We start from the raw sequence: 15146 nt of genomic DNA, 5'->3' as shown, positions 1-15146 counted from the left end.
TCGGTGTCAGGATGGGCTGTGATTGAACCTGGACCAATTTACCATTTTTAAATGAGTTTAGACATTTACATTTAAAATGTCTAGAGGAAATTAGCCCTGGGATATCTAACAGCCAAAATGCTTTTTGAAGTTGATTATTATTTGATCTAGTACCCTCTACCTGCACATTTTGTTCTGACTTCAAAGTTTTGGAATGAGAATGCCACCTACACCTCAAAGCAGAGGGAGAAACTTAAAAGCACTTTTGTTCATTATGTTATGCAAAGAAACCTATATTTTAATATTCGTTTAATATGGTTAGTTAGCTTTAATGACAGCAGTTTGACAGTGTCATAGTTTTCGGGTACGAAACGTTGATTGAAGTTTCTGGTTCTTGTCTTTTTTATTTTTTTTCCCTTGGAAGAGGAAAAGAATCGTTTGAAGGTGCAATTCACATGCCCCATCCATCCTACAGCAGATATAAATGTAACCTTTTGGAAAGGAATGTGACAAGAAAGTTTAAAAAAGAATGTTATTGTTCAGTGGACCAAAAATCAGTCTTCGTTATATATGGCTTTATGTCAAGTATGTTTCACGATATTTAATGTTTGCTTCAAGAAGCTGTCAGAAATTCTGTAGTAGATATACAAGAACTGATAATAGGGTGACAAGAATTGGCATGAACTTTGACACAGGTGCATTCAGCTCCAGGGAAATCACCATAACATCTTTCCTCTTTTTGTTCCTTCTCATGTTTATATTGTTGATAAGCACGTTAAAAGTTCACAAAACCGATTTGTAAAGTGTAGCGCAACAAAAGGTTTCATGGGAAACTGGTTACTTTAGGGCACAGGGTGCAGTTAAGGGCAGAGGGTGCAGTCCTACCAAAGTTAGTTGCAACAAAATTCCACTGACATCAATTGGGCTGAAATTAGTTGCAACTTGAGTTGATAGTTGCAGTTGGGTACTAGTTATCTCAAGTGCTTTTAGTAATGGAAAAATAGAATTGGGGGAGGGAACACCTATGTTTCCTGTCTCCTAATTGTTTCCTATGGGAGTCACAACTAACGTTTGCTAGATAGGTCCACACTATCAACAAGACATGAAAGCTTCCAAAATGGCATGTTGTTGAGATTCTAATGAGTTATTTACACTTACTTACAATGGGGATTTGTACGCCTTGTCAGTCATATCTCTTAAGTGGTTTGAGGCTGACATTGGCATGAAGGCTAAATCAAAACACGCAGTACCTTCCTGTCAGGGGTACCATGATTTTAACAGTGGAAAATTTGATTTAACCAAAGCAAAGGCAATAGAGGCATGGGCCATCTTCATGTGAGCATATGAAACTGTGTTCCACTGAGTCAAACTGATTGGTGCAGCTAGCCCGTTGGTATCTACTTGGTATAGTTCTATAATTGCCCGATCCTATCCAACTTTCCAGCACCAATGCAGCCCTGAGGTAAGGGAACAAATGTTCCCATACACATTTCCCATACACTTGAGGAAGTGTATGGGAAATGTTCCCATACACTTGAGGAAGCCTCTGTGACTGCCTCCCCACCACAGGATTCAGTGCATGCCCCATTAGCACAGCTGCACCGGCACTGGAAAATTGGATATGATTGGGCCCTAAGGCCTCCAGTATTTCTCTCTCTCTCTCTCTCTCTCTCTCTCTCTCTCTCTCTCTCTCTCTCTACCGATGATGCCTGGGGCTTACTGAATGTAGTACACACGCTTTGAGCAATGGCTCTGTCCAGAAGCCACAGGAAAACATATCAATTTATTTGGTTTTAATAATTTATCCAAGGATGTTGGCAGAAAGGTCCTTTTGTATTATTACTTGTTTATGAATCCAAGGGTAACAAAATGTGGGGGCTACTTCAGTTCCAGAACACGAAGTTCGATGCAGATTTCTAGTCAACATAATCTTTGATCTGGATCTACTGGAATTATTAATTTCATTTTGAGCCAACACACATTTTCAACACTGAAAGTACAAAGTTACTGGAGATTTTTTAAAAAGTGGGATTCCATTTATTATTTATAAACTTCATTTGGTACATATCTTAGGGGACATTAAGAGATTAGCAGTCATGGAGTTTGTTCTGAGCATTAATGCTAATCCTTAAAGATAGGTGAAGGGTAATTTCATTAGTTTTTATAAAGATTTGCAATAAAGCTAACCATTCAGTCAACATTTAGCACTCTGGTGCTGTGTATCTCAGCAGGGGTCCCTGCACTTCTACCAAGACATTAGAAGAAATTGGTTTCTCAGAAGCAAGACCACATTCTGCCAACCTTGTTTCATGTAAAATATAAAATTTGTCCTTCATTCCCCCCCAAAATGTCATAAGAGATCATTGGCTTTGATTTGACAGAGTGAAGTTCAGGAAAGGAAACCAAGTTAGACAATAGAGGACAATCAATTGATGCCAGAAGTCAGCCATTACACTGTACAGGATCTCATGAATATTTCTGAGCTGTGATTTAGCATTAATCTAGCTGGTTCATACAAAGCTATTCCAACATCAGTTAAATGCCAAGTGGTTTTAAAAATACTGTTTCTTTAATTTTCATGTTATGTTGGCAATCAGTGTCTACATGTACATACACACACACACACACACACACACGCACATATATATTCCCCCTTTCTTAAGAAAGTAATATTACTTTCTTTTTTCACTTAGGTTCCAAGCTGTTCTTTGTGCCTAAATATCAAGTAAATAAAAGTGAGCTTTGCATAAATTTTCTTAGATGAACTTCTTCCCCTATAACACAGACACAACTATTATTAAACTAGGGCAATAGTGCCATATGCTTTCTTGTTGTATGTATGTTAGCATAATGAAGTTTATTGATGATAGTTTGGATTTCAAGTATCTCTAAGGGTGTAAAGAAACCTGAGAGACTATTGTCTCATGGTGATGATATTCTATATGCTGGGCCGGTCCAAGACTTCCTTATACCTGAGGCAGCATACACAGTGTTCCCCTCTCTTACTTGATGATGTGCTACTCCCATTCTTCAGTGTTCTAGCTCAGTACTCTCCTCCCCTCCACATTGCTTTTCCTCTCTGTCTCCCTCTTCCACTCCAGGGAGTAGAAGGAGAAGGAGGAACCGTGGAGGCAAGGAGGTATGGGAATTCGAGTCAGGTGACTCTCCACCTATGGGCACAATCCAAACCTGCACAGGAGGCTTGCACTGCATCCAACGCAGGTTCGTTGGGTGCAGTGGCTCAGCCACGGGCAAGGGGAAGCTCTTCCCCTTACCCGGGGGTAAGGGCTGCGCGCCCCAATGGTTCTCCTCGAATCTGAGCCACTTCCAGAGGTGGCGCAAGTCTGAGGAGAGCGGAGCGGCATGAAGCCGCTCCACTCTCCCCTGGGACAGGGGGTTGGGATCCGGCATAACCGCCGGGTCCCAGCCCCGCCCCCAGTTCCCCACATGCCAGCCCCCGGGGCCGCCCTCCCTCTGCCCAGAAACGACCCCCTCCCCCCACCCCCAAGCCTTCCTTTGCCACTTGCATCGACGTGAGAGCACCAACACAAGCGGTGGCGCAGGAGCCTCCACGGAGGCTTCTGTCTGCCTCCATGCATCAGCGCATATAAATGCGCCGACGCGGCTCCCAGCCGTGGAGGCAAACGTGCTTTACGGCACGTTTGTGACCCTCCTATGCCAGCCCAAGGTACTTCGGCCAGCATAAGGCGCACTTTGGATTGCACCCTAAGTGTATCTGTGAAAAATAAAACATATGATCAGGGCCAGCCTTAAGCCCATGTGGCCAATGTTGTCACATCGGGCCCTGCACCAGCACAGTGAGTGGATAGCTCACTGCCACAGCTGGGATCTCCATGGGCTGCTAGCCAGCGGGTGAGCACAGCAGCCTCATATTGGGCCCTCCTGCTCACCCCTGCCTCTGAATGGCCCAAAATGGACCTCTTAGAATAAGTTGGTGGTGACATCATCACATCACTGCCAACTATTTCCAGGTGCCACACTCCATGTGCAGCACTACAAATGTTCTTCTTGCTGCCATGGCTGTATGGTGAGTTGGGGCCCCGTGGGGAGGGTGGGGGGGCCTGCAGGAATGCTCCGCATTAGGCCTGCCACTCCTTGGGCCAGCCCTACATATGATGTGACATGACCCCGCATCTTTCACTTCATTAACCAATCAGTTAGACTGCAGCCACAGTGCCTGATTTTCAGTACAGTATTTGAGCTAAAATCTTCTTGACCTGTAGAAATGCAGAGTGAAACTATTCAGAGTGGAATAATTGTGATCCAATTACTTAAGGAAAATGTCTAGAGAGTAGGGTGAATGGACAGAATGGATCTTTGTGCTTTCCAAAATGAAAGAACATATTGGGGGGGGGGGGAGGTCAAAAGATTCTTTCGGTCCTGAACATTTAATAAATACAATGTAAACAGCATTGATTTGTGCGAGCGAATATTGAAATCCACTAGGAATGCGCTCATAGTAATCCGAGTCAACAAGTCAGTATGTTTTTCTCTCTCTCAAAAACATAATATCTGTACTACATTGTTGAAGATGAAGGTTGGGTTACATTTCTCACCCGTGCCATAATTCCCACACCATAAATTCAGATGAAATTATATCAATATATACAGTGAATGGGTGCCTGGCCCACTATTGGTTTCTGGTGCTCAGATGTAGAAGCTGACATACAAGTAAATCCCCAGCTGCTTTGAGCAAAAACTATTACAAAAGTGCCATTGCCTGGGAACTCTTATTAGCTATCTTGACCAGGAGCGGCTGTTCGAGTTTGTGGTTTCTGCTCTGAATATTAAACTTCAGCACACAAGAGTCCTTATTGTGGGGAACACTTGGAAATGGTAATGCTAAATTGCCTTATATTTGTGGGATTTGATTGCTTCAGATGATACAGGCTTGGTCGGTGGGCCTCTTTCTGCATACATTTCCAGATTATAAATCATGCCTTTGACAGTGTATCTACCATAACCTGCTCTCAGTTTCCATAGGTTCATTCTTTATAGTATAGCTGGCAACTGCCATTCCAAGCCATTCATCCGAGTGATACATTTTGGATAATTTATAAGGAAAAAGGGGGCTACGTTCCAGGTATTTGGGATGTCTGGTTTTATTAACATGCTAGTGTTTGGAAGGTGGGATTGGATGGCAAGCTGCAACTAAAAAGGCAATTATGCTATTTTGTTATAGTGCTGTGCTGTGCAATCTTTAATAAACATATTCACAGTGAAAATAGAACTTTAGAGGACCTGTTTTTCCCACAACCCATTCACTTTATTCGCTTCTGTTTGCAGCTGGTTTACTCAATCACTGCTTCCAAACTATTTTTTTTTCCTTCAACCAGTTAGACATCTTGCCATTATGTAGGCAATCATATTTGGCTATGTGACTACATCAGGAAGCCATTGAGACTGTGAGCAATGCTTCCTGCCCTCACCCTGAATTAGCTTTGTGACAGCATCATGTGATACGTAAAATCTGGCTGCATAAAAAAGCCAGTTCAGACTAAGGGCAGAAACTATTGCTCTCACTCTGAATGGGCGAGTGTTTTTTCCCTATTTAACCCCCCCATCACCAAAGGGGTGGTGACTTTTACACCTTACAGACTAAGCTGCAAAGCCATTTCAGCCTAGCCTTAGGGCACAATCCTAACCAGTTCTACCCAGAAGTAAGTCCTATTTTGTTCAATGGGGCTTACTCCAGGAAAGTGTGGTTAAGATTGCAGCCTTATTTTGTTATAGTAAATATTCTCTTCAGCTGTTTGAAGTTATCATTATAAAGTATATTTTTCTAGGGACCTCTGTCTGTAGTGTGCCACTTTATTGGCTAGGTTGAAAGGCAGGTGTTTTCAGACACCAACTGCCCTCAGATTGGATCTGCAGGTGCAGCAGAATGGAATGAAGTGGTAGAATAGACTGTACTGCATTAGGCTACAGATGAAGAATAGCATTTTTTTAAATGTGTCCCAGGCAGTCCAATCCTATCCAATGTTGTTACAGTGGAGCCCCCAGTCCCATGTTGTATCCAGCATTGGATTCAAGCAGGTGGAAGGTCTCCTCAGGGTAAGAGAACAATGTTCCTTTACTTTGTGTGGTGCGACAGCCTGCTCAGTTGGGCTACTCAAATCTGTACCAGCTATCTCAGGCTCAGGACAGCGATTAGGATGCAACTGAGACCTGCACACTATCCCTGCTCCCCTCACAGGCATGAACTGTGCCCTCACCACCCTCTCCCACCCCAAAACACCCCCTCCCCACTTCTGGAACATCTTTCCATCACCCTCCCCTGCCCTATCACAAATCTTCCCTTACCAGAGAAGACCTCCAGGACTGTCCATCCCCCTTGCAGGATGCTGTGCACATTTCAGTGGTGTAGCTGCATTGGGGGGAAGGAATTGATAGGCTTGGGCTTTATAGGCTCAGGGTATTAGTAAAGGTACTATAAAGCCTGAAATGGTCAAAATCAGACAAGCTCTTTCTAGTGTCTCCTTTCTCTGAAGAAGAAAGATGTAAATTCATGGGTCAGGGAACCCCACTGAAAACAACTGGGACTAACTGTGGTGATCTCAAATGCTCCTTCATTTCTAGACCTTTCAAACTACATGCTCTCTCAGCCCTTGCTCTAGAGGAGTTAAGGATTAAGGCCCAAATCCTAACCAACTTTCTTGTACTGACACAGCTGTGCCAATGGGGCATGTGCTGCATCCTGCTGTTGGGAGACAGTCACAGAGGCCTCCTCAAGGTAAGAGAATGTTTGTTGCCTTCTCTTGGAGCTGCATGGCTCTTACCTCAGTGCTGGAAAGTTGGTTGGGATTGTGCCCTAAGTTTCTGATGGATTTCAGTTCACATACCCCTCCGGGGATCAGGGAGGGGGAAGTGAAACAGCCCATAAGTTTACTGAATCACATCATGTTCCACTAACCTTAGAAATAAGCAATTGGTGTTCATTACTTATATTACCAATTTTTGTACTGCAGTGGCTGAAACATTGTGAAGGAATTAATCTAATAGTGACATAATGAGACAGTTAGGGGTTATCCAGGGCTCTGCATTAGGAATTATTAAAAGCTGTGAAATTGTATTTAATATTTATAGTCCAAGTTTTAGGTCTGAGATTGCGTCCAATAATTCCTTTTGATTTTCTTTCCAATTTAGTATTGCGTATTCTTCAAGGGGCAGTGAAGCACAATTCTTGATTATCACTTTTCCCATTGCCCAACATATTTTTATGCTACAAGAAATAACTTTTTCCTCAGTGAAGAACTGTCTCACTTCTTTTTAGCAATCTCTGCTAACCTTTGTTTTCACTACTATGAAATTCTGCCAAAGCCCAAAGGTTGCAGCCAAATTTTAAGTTATGCCACGTTAATGGAATGACACAAGCAAACAGCCCATCAGATAGTGAGAATGGAGATGTGGTCATAAAAGGGGGGATGTAGCTGATTGGGTGAGTACCAGGTTCCATTTCTTGGAAACACCTCTCTGGTCACTGCTGAAAACAGGACATTGGACCATCAGTTTCTCTTCTTTTGTTAATCCATACATTTCCCCACTTTCCACTGGCCAACAGCCACAGATGTAAGAAAGAGGCAAAAAGATGTGCATGCATTGCATTTTACTAGGGCAATAGACATCAGGAGCAGGTGAGTAGGAGATGTGGAATAGAGGCAGCTTTGTGCCTCTTGTTAAAGTCTAGCACTTTTGCTTTAATTCTTGTTCTGTACCAAAAATGCAGTATCAGTGTCCACTCAGTATCTACTGATTTGGTATCCACTGATTTGACTCACCACTGATACAGAGGCTCACCTTTAAATGCCTTGTAACAAGTAAAAAAAAGCACCAAAATCCAATTTCTCATCTTTGTGCTGCTGAATAATTATATTTTCATTCCGCTAGATTCTATTATTCACTGGCTCAATGCAGCATAGTGTCTTTACCAATGCATTCTGGGGCAACAATGGGGGAGCAAGAAACCTGGAAGTGGGTCTTTAAAACTATTTTTCCATTGATTTGGTATCCACTTATTCTTTTTTAATCCACTGAGGGTTCCAGAACAGAACCCTAGTGCAGCGGTTCTCAAACTGGTGGGTTGCAACCCACCAGTTTGTGTAATGCTTCCCCAGTCCCTTTAAGGGGTGGGGGAAGGGGAGGAAGGCAAAAACACGAGCCCCAGGATCATGTTGCTAAGGGGGGCGAGGGGGGGTTAGTTTGTACTCACTTTAAGAAGGCAGGGCTGCAGGAGATGCAGGGAGCCCTGTGCAGCCCTGCACAGCACTCCCCCATGTCTTGGAACGTTTACTAAAATCAGGTGCAAAGCACCTCCTACAAAACAGAAGTGCTTTGCACCCGCTTTTAGCGAATGTTCCAAGCCTCGGGGAGCACTGTGCAGGACTTCTGGCACCTGCTGCAGCCCTGCCCTCTTGAAGTAAGTGCAAAGCACCCCCACCCCCCTTAGCTACGCGATCCCCTTAGCTGCCCTAGCTCCTCCCCTGCAAGAACTTACTGAGGGAGTAAAGCTCCCTCAAAGTTTGAGAAATACTGCCCTAGTGGATAATGAGGCACACCGGATATCTGCATTCCCCTCTTCTATAGAAGGTGTTTCATAGACCTGCTAATACTTGTATTTTCATCAATATTTTGTCTCCAAACAAGCTGCTTCACTCCAGTTAGACTCCACTCCAGTTAAAAGTTGTGGAAGCTGGCAACAGTGCAACTATCTTCCTTATTATGTCTCATAAGCCCATTTTTTTGGTTTAGTCCATGGTGATCAGTATCCAAAATTCTTGCTACACCCTTGGGGCTATGTTAGAGGTCACTGATAATTAGATAATGAACACATTTTCCAAAGGCTAATTGGATTGTTCTTAATAAGATTTCCACTGTCTTTTGAAGGAGATCCAGAAGACTGGTCATTCCATAAGAATTTTAAACAAGTAGTGACCAGCTCGTTAATGCACATGGAGGAGGGAGTAAGGGAAGGAAGGACTGCAGCCAACCAAGTGTTCCGATAAAATGATAATCTATATCAGGATAGCAGTGGCTGAAGGAAATAATAACAAGGCATTTCAAATAACAAAGACAGTTTTTCAAAACAGTTGCTGCAGCCTGCCTCATTGTGCCTGGTGCTGAGCAAATCCTATTGCTCCTTCAGCCTTAGTTGGAAGTAGGGTGCTTCTGATGAAAGAATGTTAGGGTTAGGAAGATTCGGTGTACCAGTATCCTGCAAGTCACTGAGCCAACCCTCATAATGACCCTTGCTAATGACCCTTGAATAAGAATCAAATGGCAGATTTCGGGATTAGTAGATTAAATGATTATCAATGAGGTTGAAGGAAGCACAGTTGCAAAAATGCTGTGTAACATTCCACCTCTTCCTTTGGAAGCATTGGTTCCTGCACTCCAGCACAACACTGACTGTGCTATTTGTACTATGGTAATCTTCAATCTGTGCATGCTCATAGTGCGACTAGCTTTCTCCACAGTACTTGCCAATTGTTGTGGTCCTGGTCACTTTACAGTTGTTGATTAATCATTATGAAGTTCAGTGGAAAGTATTTTGGTCACTCGTGAATTGCAAGTACATGAATCACTTTAACTTTTGCATACAAATCCAGAATTTTCAAGATTAGAGTCTCTGTTCTTTGTCACATTTGCATTCTGCCCCAATAGGAATGGGCCATTAGGCTAAGAGATAGCAGCTTGCCCATTGTTATCTTGTAAACATGATGACTGAATATATTTGAACCCAGCTCTCTCCATTCTGTCCAGTGAGTTCCATGAGTTCTGTGTAATCAATGGATTGACATATTAAACCAAATTGGCCTATCAAGCAAACGTTGAAATATATTGAATAAGAAACCACGTAGATCTTGGAAACTGCTAACTGCACATGAATTCAGTTTGCAGGCTTTTACCTTCATTTGGCTTGCTAAAGTCCTTCCAAAATTCATACTGCGGAGGGACTGGACTGTTTGGGTAAGTCTGTAACATAATCATTTAAAAACATTCCAAACTACCAACAGTAATTGATACACATTATGGATTAAAATTGCCTGTATTTTTTTTATTGAACTCTGTAACAGAGCTATATTTCAGTTATAGCAGGAGAGGTGAAAATCTTACACAAGGATACTCTTTTTAACTCACAACCCCAAGGGGAGAAATGGATTTTTTCGAGAACATGTTTTTAAGTAATTAACTCCTGGGCTGAGATATTTTTTCATCCCGCTGTGAATTTCTGATGAGAGTGCTACTGCTAAACTGCTGAAAATATGGTTTTCGACTGGCAGGGTTAACAGAACTTCCAATGTAAGAAGGCCAGCTGTGCTGCTGGAGTAATAATAATCATGAAGCAGAGGAAGTTCACACAACCGAGGACTGCGTGTGAGAGGATCCAGCCTAAGGATCTAGCCGTTTAATGCTCAGTTTTCTTGGAACAACCTAAAATTGAAATCCTAAGAAAAGGGGGGGGGGATTTTTAAATGGCCAAACAAAATACTGCAATATTACTTATTTTTTTTTTTTTAGTAAATATTCAGGAGAAAGGTTGGCAAAAGAAATTGGTCTTCTGCCTCAACTGAAATCCAGATTGAATGAAATGAATGGATCAGAATTTCTATAGCTGCTGAATCAGAAGAAAGAAGAATTAAATCCTGGTTGCAACCAGGTTAATTATAGCCATGATTATTTCTGACCAACGTTGCATATACACAACAGGGATCAAATGTGTACACCTGGGCAGAAATGTCTTAAATGTGCAGTTAGTAGATAGCCTGTGAAGAATGATATTCGTTACCTAACTATGTGAGGATCAAATCTGTGCTTTTCAACTTGTATGAGCACATCTGGTGATATTTGCTCTTGAACATTATTGTATGTGAAGCACAGCTGCTGCCATCAGGACTGGAAGGTGTTCCTCTGCCTGGCTCAGCCCAATGGCTGGGGCAGCTTTGCAATTTGGTGCAGCTGTGGAGCAGTCCAGGCTTGGGCCTTCAAAAGAAGCCCAAGTTGGAGGCAATGGTGCCTGGGCAAGGCTCTCTGTTGCTGTAGCAACAACTGTGTGATGAGCTACCCAACCCAAAGTATCCCTGAATGCCATGGCATTTGAAAAAAGTGGCACGTGCACACATACACATCAAAAGGGGTTGAAAAGCTCTGGATTAAATGTGATAATAGGAGAGACATAGTGTTGCTTATTTGTATTATTTTACATTTGCTCTGAACAAATGATATTTTTCTCTAATTGGCAGTATGGAAAGGATAGTTCACGTTGTGCTGTTAGACTTCTTCAAGTACTGTATAACATCTCCAATATTTTAAAAGCAAGTGTTCCTCAAAGAATTCTATTATATCCTACTCATTTACCACCTGCAGAGGAAAAATGCTTATATCTGGTTTGTCAGCATTTTCTTCTGCATTCCATAGTACCATTCTTCCAAAACAACATGATAATGGAAGGAGAATCAACAGCAATGGTAGTGCAAAGTAAGGAAAGGGGAAGAGCAGGGAGTGCTGGATTGGGCGGGGAGAGTACCACTATGAGAGGGTTGGGTTGAGGAAGATGACTACAGGGGGTTGGATCATGAGGAGAGTGCTGTTGGGAATCACATTGGGCAGAGGAAAACACACCTCTGGGGGTCAGGTTGGGAGAGCACTGTTGGGGAATAAGAATGGCCAGCGCCATGCTTCATGTACTATGGGGGTGGGGGGTGCCACCCCACTGCTCTGTTTCTAGTGCCAGAGTACCAGAAATTTAACCTGGGCCAACTGCTATATAATAAGAATCAGTGTCTATGGTTTCATCTAACTGAACTTTGTGTAAATATAGTGACTGATTCAGGAATAACATGCTTAGCTGAACTGGATAGATTAGGGTTTCTCAAACTGTGGGTTGTGTTGATGGGTTGGAAAGCTGCAATTGATTGAGCCCTTTGGAAAGTGAAACTGAGTGTGTTTATTCATGAGTAGACAAACATGCCTTGGCCCATTGTGAAGGGCAGGCCAAGAGGAATCCAATGCCGCGAGAATGGTCCCAATCTGATGAACGCAGCTCCCAAAAAACATCTGAGAAGGAAGTCCCTCCAAGCTGACGAATGTATTGACCCTTCTGGAAAGCAAAACTAAGTTACTTGTTCACATTTACTTGCACATAAACAAACATGCCCTGGCTAGTGTTGAATGTCAGGTGAAGAGGAATGCAAGGGCACCAGCATGATCCCAATCTATACGTGTGGAGCTCAACAAGTACTCCAGAAGACAGACCCCTCCACCATAGAACAGTAAAAAGAAACTTGAGCTTTTAAGATTTTTTTTTATTTTTTAGTCTTTAGTTTTTATTTTTTAGTCTATGTGAGTCCTGATCATGTGTAATATAAAAAAATGAGTTCTGGTGCTTTATTGAAAAGGGTTGTTGTCTTTTACAGGTACCTCCCCCACCCCCCAACAGTGAATTCTCATTTCCTCTCCTTATCATTCTGGGTTTTTAATACTATTTAGAGGTTAACTTTGAATCTCAATCCAGCCCAAACAAAAACATGTTGGCTTTAAAATTGGTTTGTTCCAAATCACACTGAAATAGCTTAAATATGATTAATATACTGCTTTTCAACAAAAAAGTTAACAAAGTGGTTTACAGAGAAAAATCAAATAACTAATGGCTTAATAACAAATATAAGAACTGAAATTATACTGGGCATTGGGTAGGGCTGAAAATCTTACAATGTGTTTTTTGGGGGGGATGAGGTTTTTTCAGGCAGACTGCAGAGAAAATTCCTTTGGGCTGGCTTCCCCATCTCAACTCCCCTTATTTAATTATTTGTTTTACTTTAATTATTTCTAATTATTCATTTTAATTTATTTAGTTATAGCCCACCTTATCTAAGAAAAATGTCACAATTTCAGTGCCTGTTGCATTCTCAGGTAAGCACTTCCTGCTTGATGATGACTTCTGACCATGACATCACTTCCAGATTAATGACATCACTTCCAGTGGGTCCCAGTGGGTCGTTCTAAAAAGTCGACCCTGGTGCTAAAAGTTTGAGAACCAATGGGGTAGATGATCAGCATCCCTTGTCCCTTAAGAGGGCCACAGTGCCAGAGGATTAGAGGATAGCAAATGTCACACCAATCTTTAAAAAGGGAAGGAGAAGGGATCCGGGAAACTATAGGCCGGTCAGCCTAACATCTATACCAGGTAAGATGGTGGAATGCCTCATCAAAGATAGAATCTCCAAACACATAGACAAACAAATCTTGCTGAGGGAGAATCAAGACTTACCCTTACAGCAAGACTTCTGTAAGGGTAAATCTTGCCTCACGAACCTTTTAGAATTCTTTGAAAAGGTCAACAGGCATGTGGATGCAGGAAAACCTATGGACATTATATATCTGGACTTTCAGAAGGCGTTTGACACAGTCCCTCACCAAAGGCTACTGAAAAAACTCCACAGTCAGGGAATTAGAGGGTAGGTCCTCTCATGGATTGGGAACTGGTTGAAGACCAGGAGACAACTGTATTCAGGTGTCAGTGGGCAATTTTCATGATGGAGAGAGGTGAAAAGCAGTGTGCCCCAAGGATCTGTCCTGGGACCGATACTTTTCAACCTGTTCATAAAAGACCTGGAGAAAGGATTGAGCAGCAAGGTGGCTAAGTTTGCAGACGACACCAAACTTTTCCAAGTGGTGAAGACCAGAAGTGATTGTGAGGAGCTCCATAAGGATCTGTCTGAACTGGAAGTATGGGCAGCAAAATGGCAGATGCGTTTCAATGTAAGTAAGTGTAAAGTAATGCACATTGGGGGAAAAAATCAGAACTTCACATATAGGCTAATGAGTTCTGAGCTGTCTGAGACATATCAGGAGAGAGATCTTGGGGTGGTGGTGGACAGCGCAATGAAAGTGTCAACCCAATGTGCAGTGGCGGTGAAGAAGGCCAATTATATGCTTGGAATTATTAGAAAATTGAGAACAAAATGGTTAATATTATAATGCCATTGTGCAAATTGATGGTAAGGCCACACCTGGAGTATTGTGTCCAGTTTTGGTCACCAAATCTCAAAAAGGACATAGTGGAAATGGAAAAGGTGCAAAAGAGAACGACTAAAGACGCAATCAAAAATGCGCCTTATGCCGGCCCAAGTCCCATGATAGGAGGGTCGCAAACTTGCCATAAAGCATTTTGCACCTCCATGGCTGGGAGCCACATCGGCGCATTTACATGCACCGATGCACAGAGGCAGGCAGAAGCCTCCGTGGAAGCTCCTGCACAACTGCTTGTGTCAGCACTCTTGGGTTGATGCAAGCGGCAAAGGTAGGTGTGGGGCGGCGTGTAGAGGGGCGGGAGAGGGCATTTCTGGGCAGGGAGCCGGGACGGGCTGGGACCTGGCAGTTATACCGGATCCCAACCCCCATGCCCAGGGAGAGCGGAGCGGCTTCGTGCGGCTCTGCTCTCCTTGGACTTGCGCCACCTCCAGAGGTGGTGCAAGTCCAAGGAGACCCATAGGGGTGCGCAGCCCTTAGCCATGGGTAAAGGGAAGAGCTTCCCCTTGCCTGTGGCTGAGCCGCTGCACCCAATGAACCTGCGTTGGATGCAACACAAGCTTCCTGGCTTGTCTGCTCCAGCGCAGGTTTGGATTGCGCCCTAAGATGATTACTGGGCTAGGGCACCCAGTGAGGAAAGGCTATGGCGTTTGGGCCTCTTCAGCCTAGAAAAGAGGCACCTGAGGGGGGACATGATTGAGACATACAAAATGCATGGGAAGGATAGAGTGGATAGAGAGATTTTCTTTACACTCTCGCATAACACCAGAACCAGGGGACATCCACTAAAATTGAGTGTTGGGAGAGTTAGGAGAGACAAAAGAAAATATTTCTTTACTCAGCGTGTGGTTGGTCTATGGAACTCCTTGCCACAGGATGTGGTGATGGCATCTGGCCTAGATGCCTTTGAAAGGGGATTGGACCGATTTCTGGAGGAAAAATCCATTACGGGTTACAAGCCATGATGTGTATTTGCAACCTCCTGATTTAGAAATAGGCTATGTCAGAATGCCAGATGCAGGGGAGGGCACCAGGATGCAGGTCTCTATTTATCTGGTGTGTTCCCTGGGGCATTTGGTGGACCGCTGTGAGATACAAGAAGCTGGACTAGATGGGCC

Source organism: Tiliqua scincoides, chromosome 3 (assembly GCF_035046505.1).
Source record: "Tiliqua scincoides isolate rTilSci1 chromosome 3, rTilSci1.hap2, whole genome shotgun sequence".
NCBI classification, from domain to species: Eukaryota; Metazoa; Chordata; class Lepidosauria; order Squamata; family Scincidae; genus Tiliqua; species Tiliqua scincoides.
The sequence above is the reverse complement of the archived record's forward strand: the minus strand, read 5'-3'. Positions refer to the sequence as shown.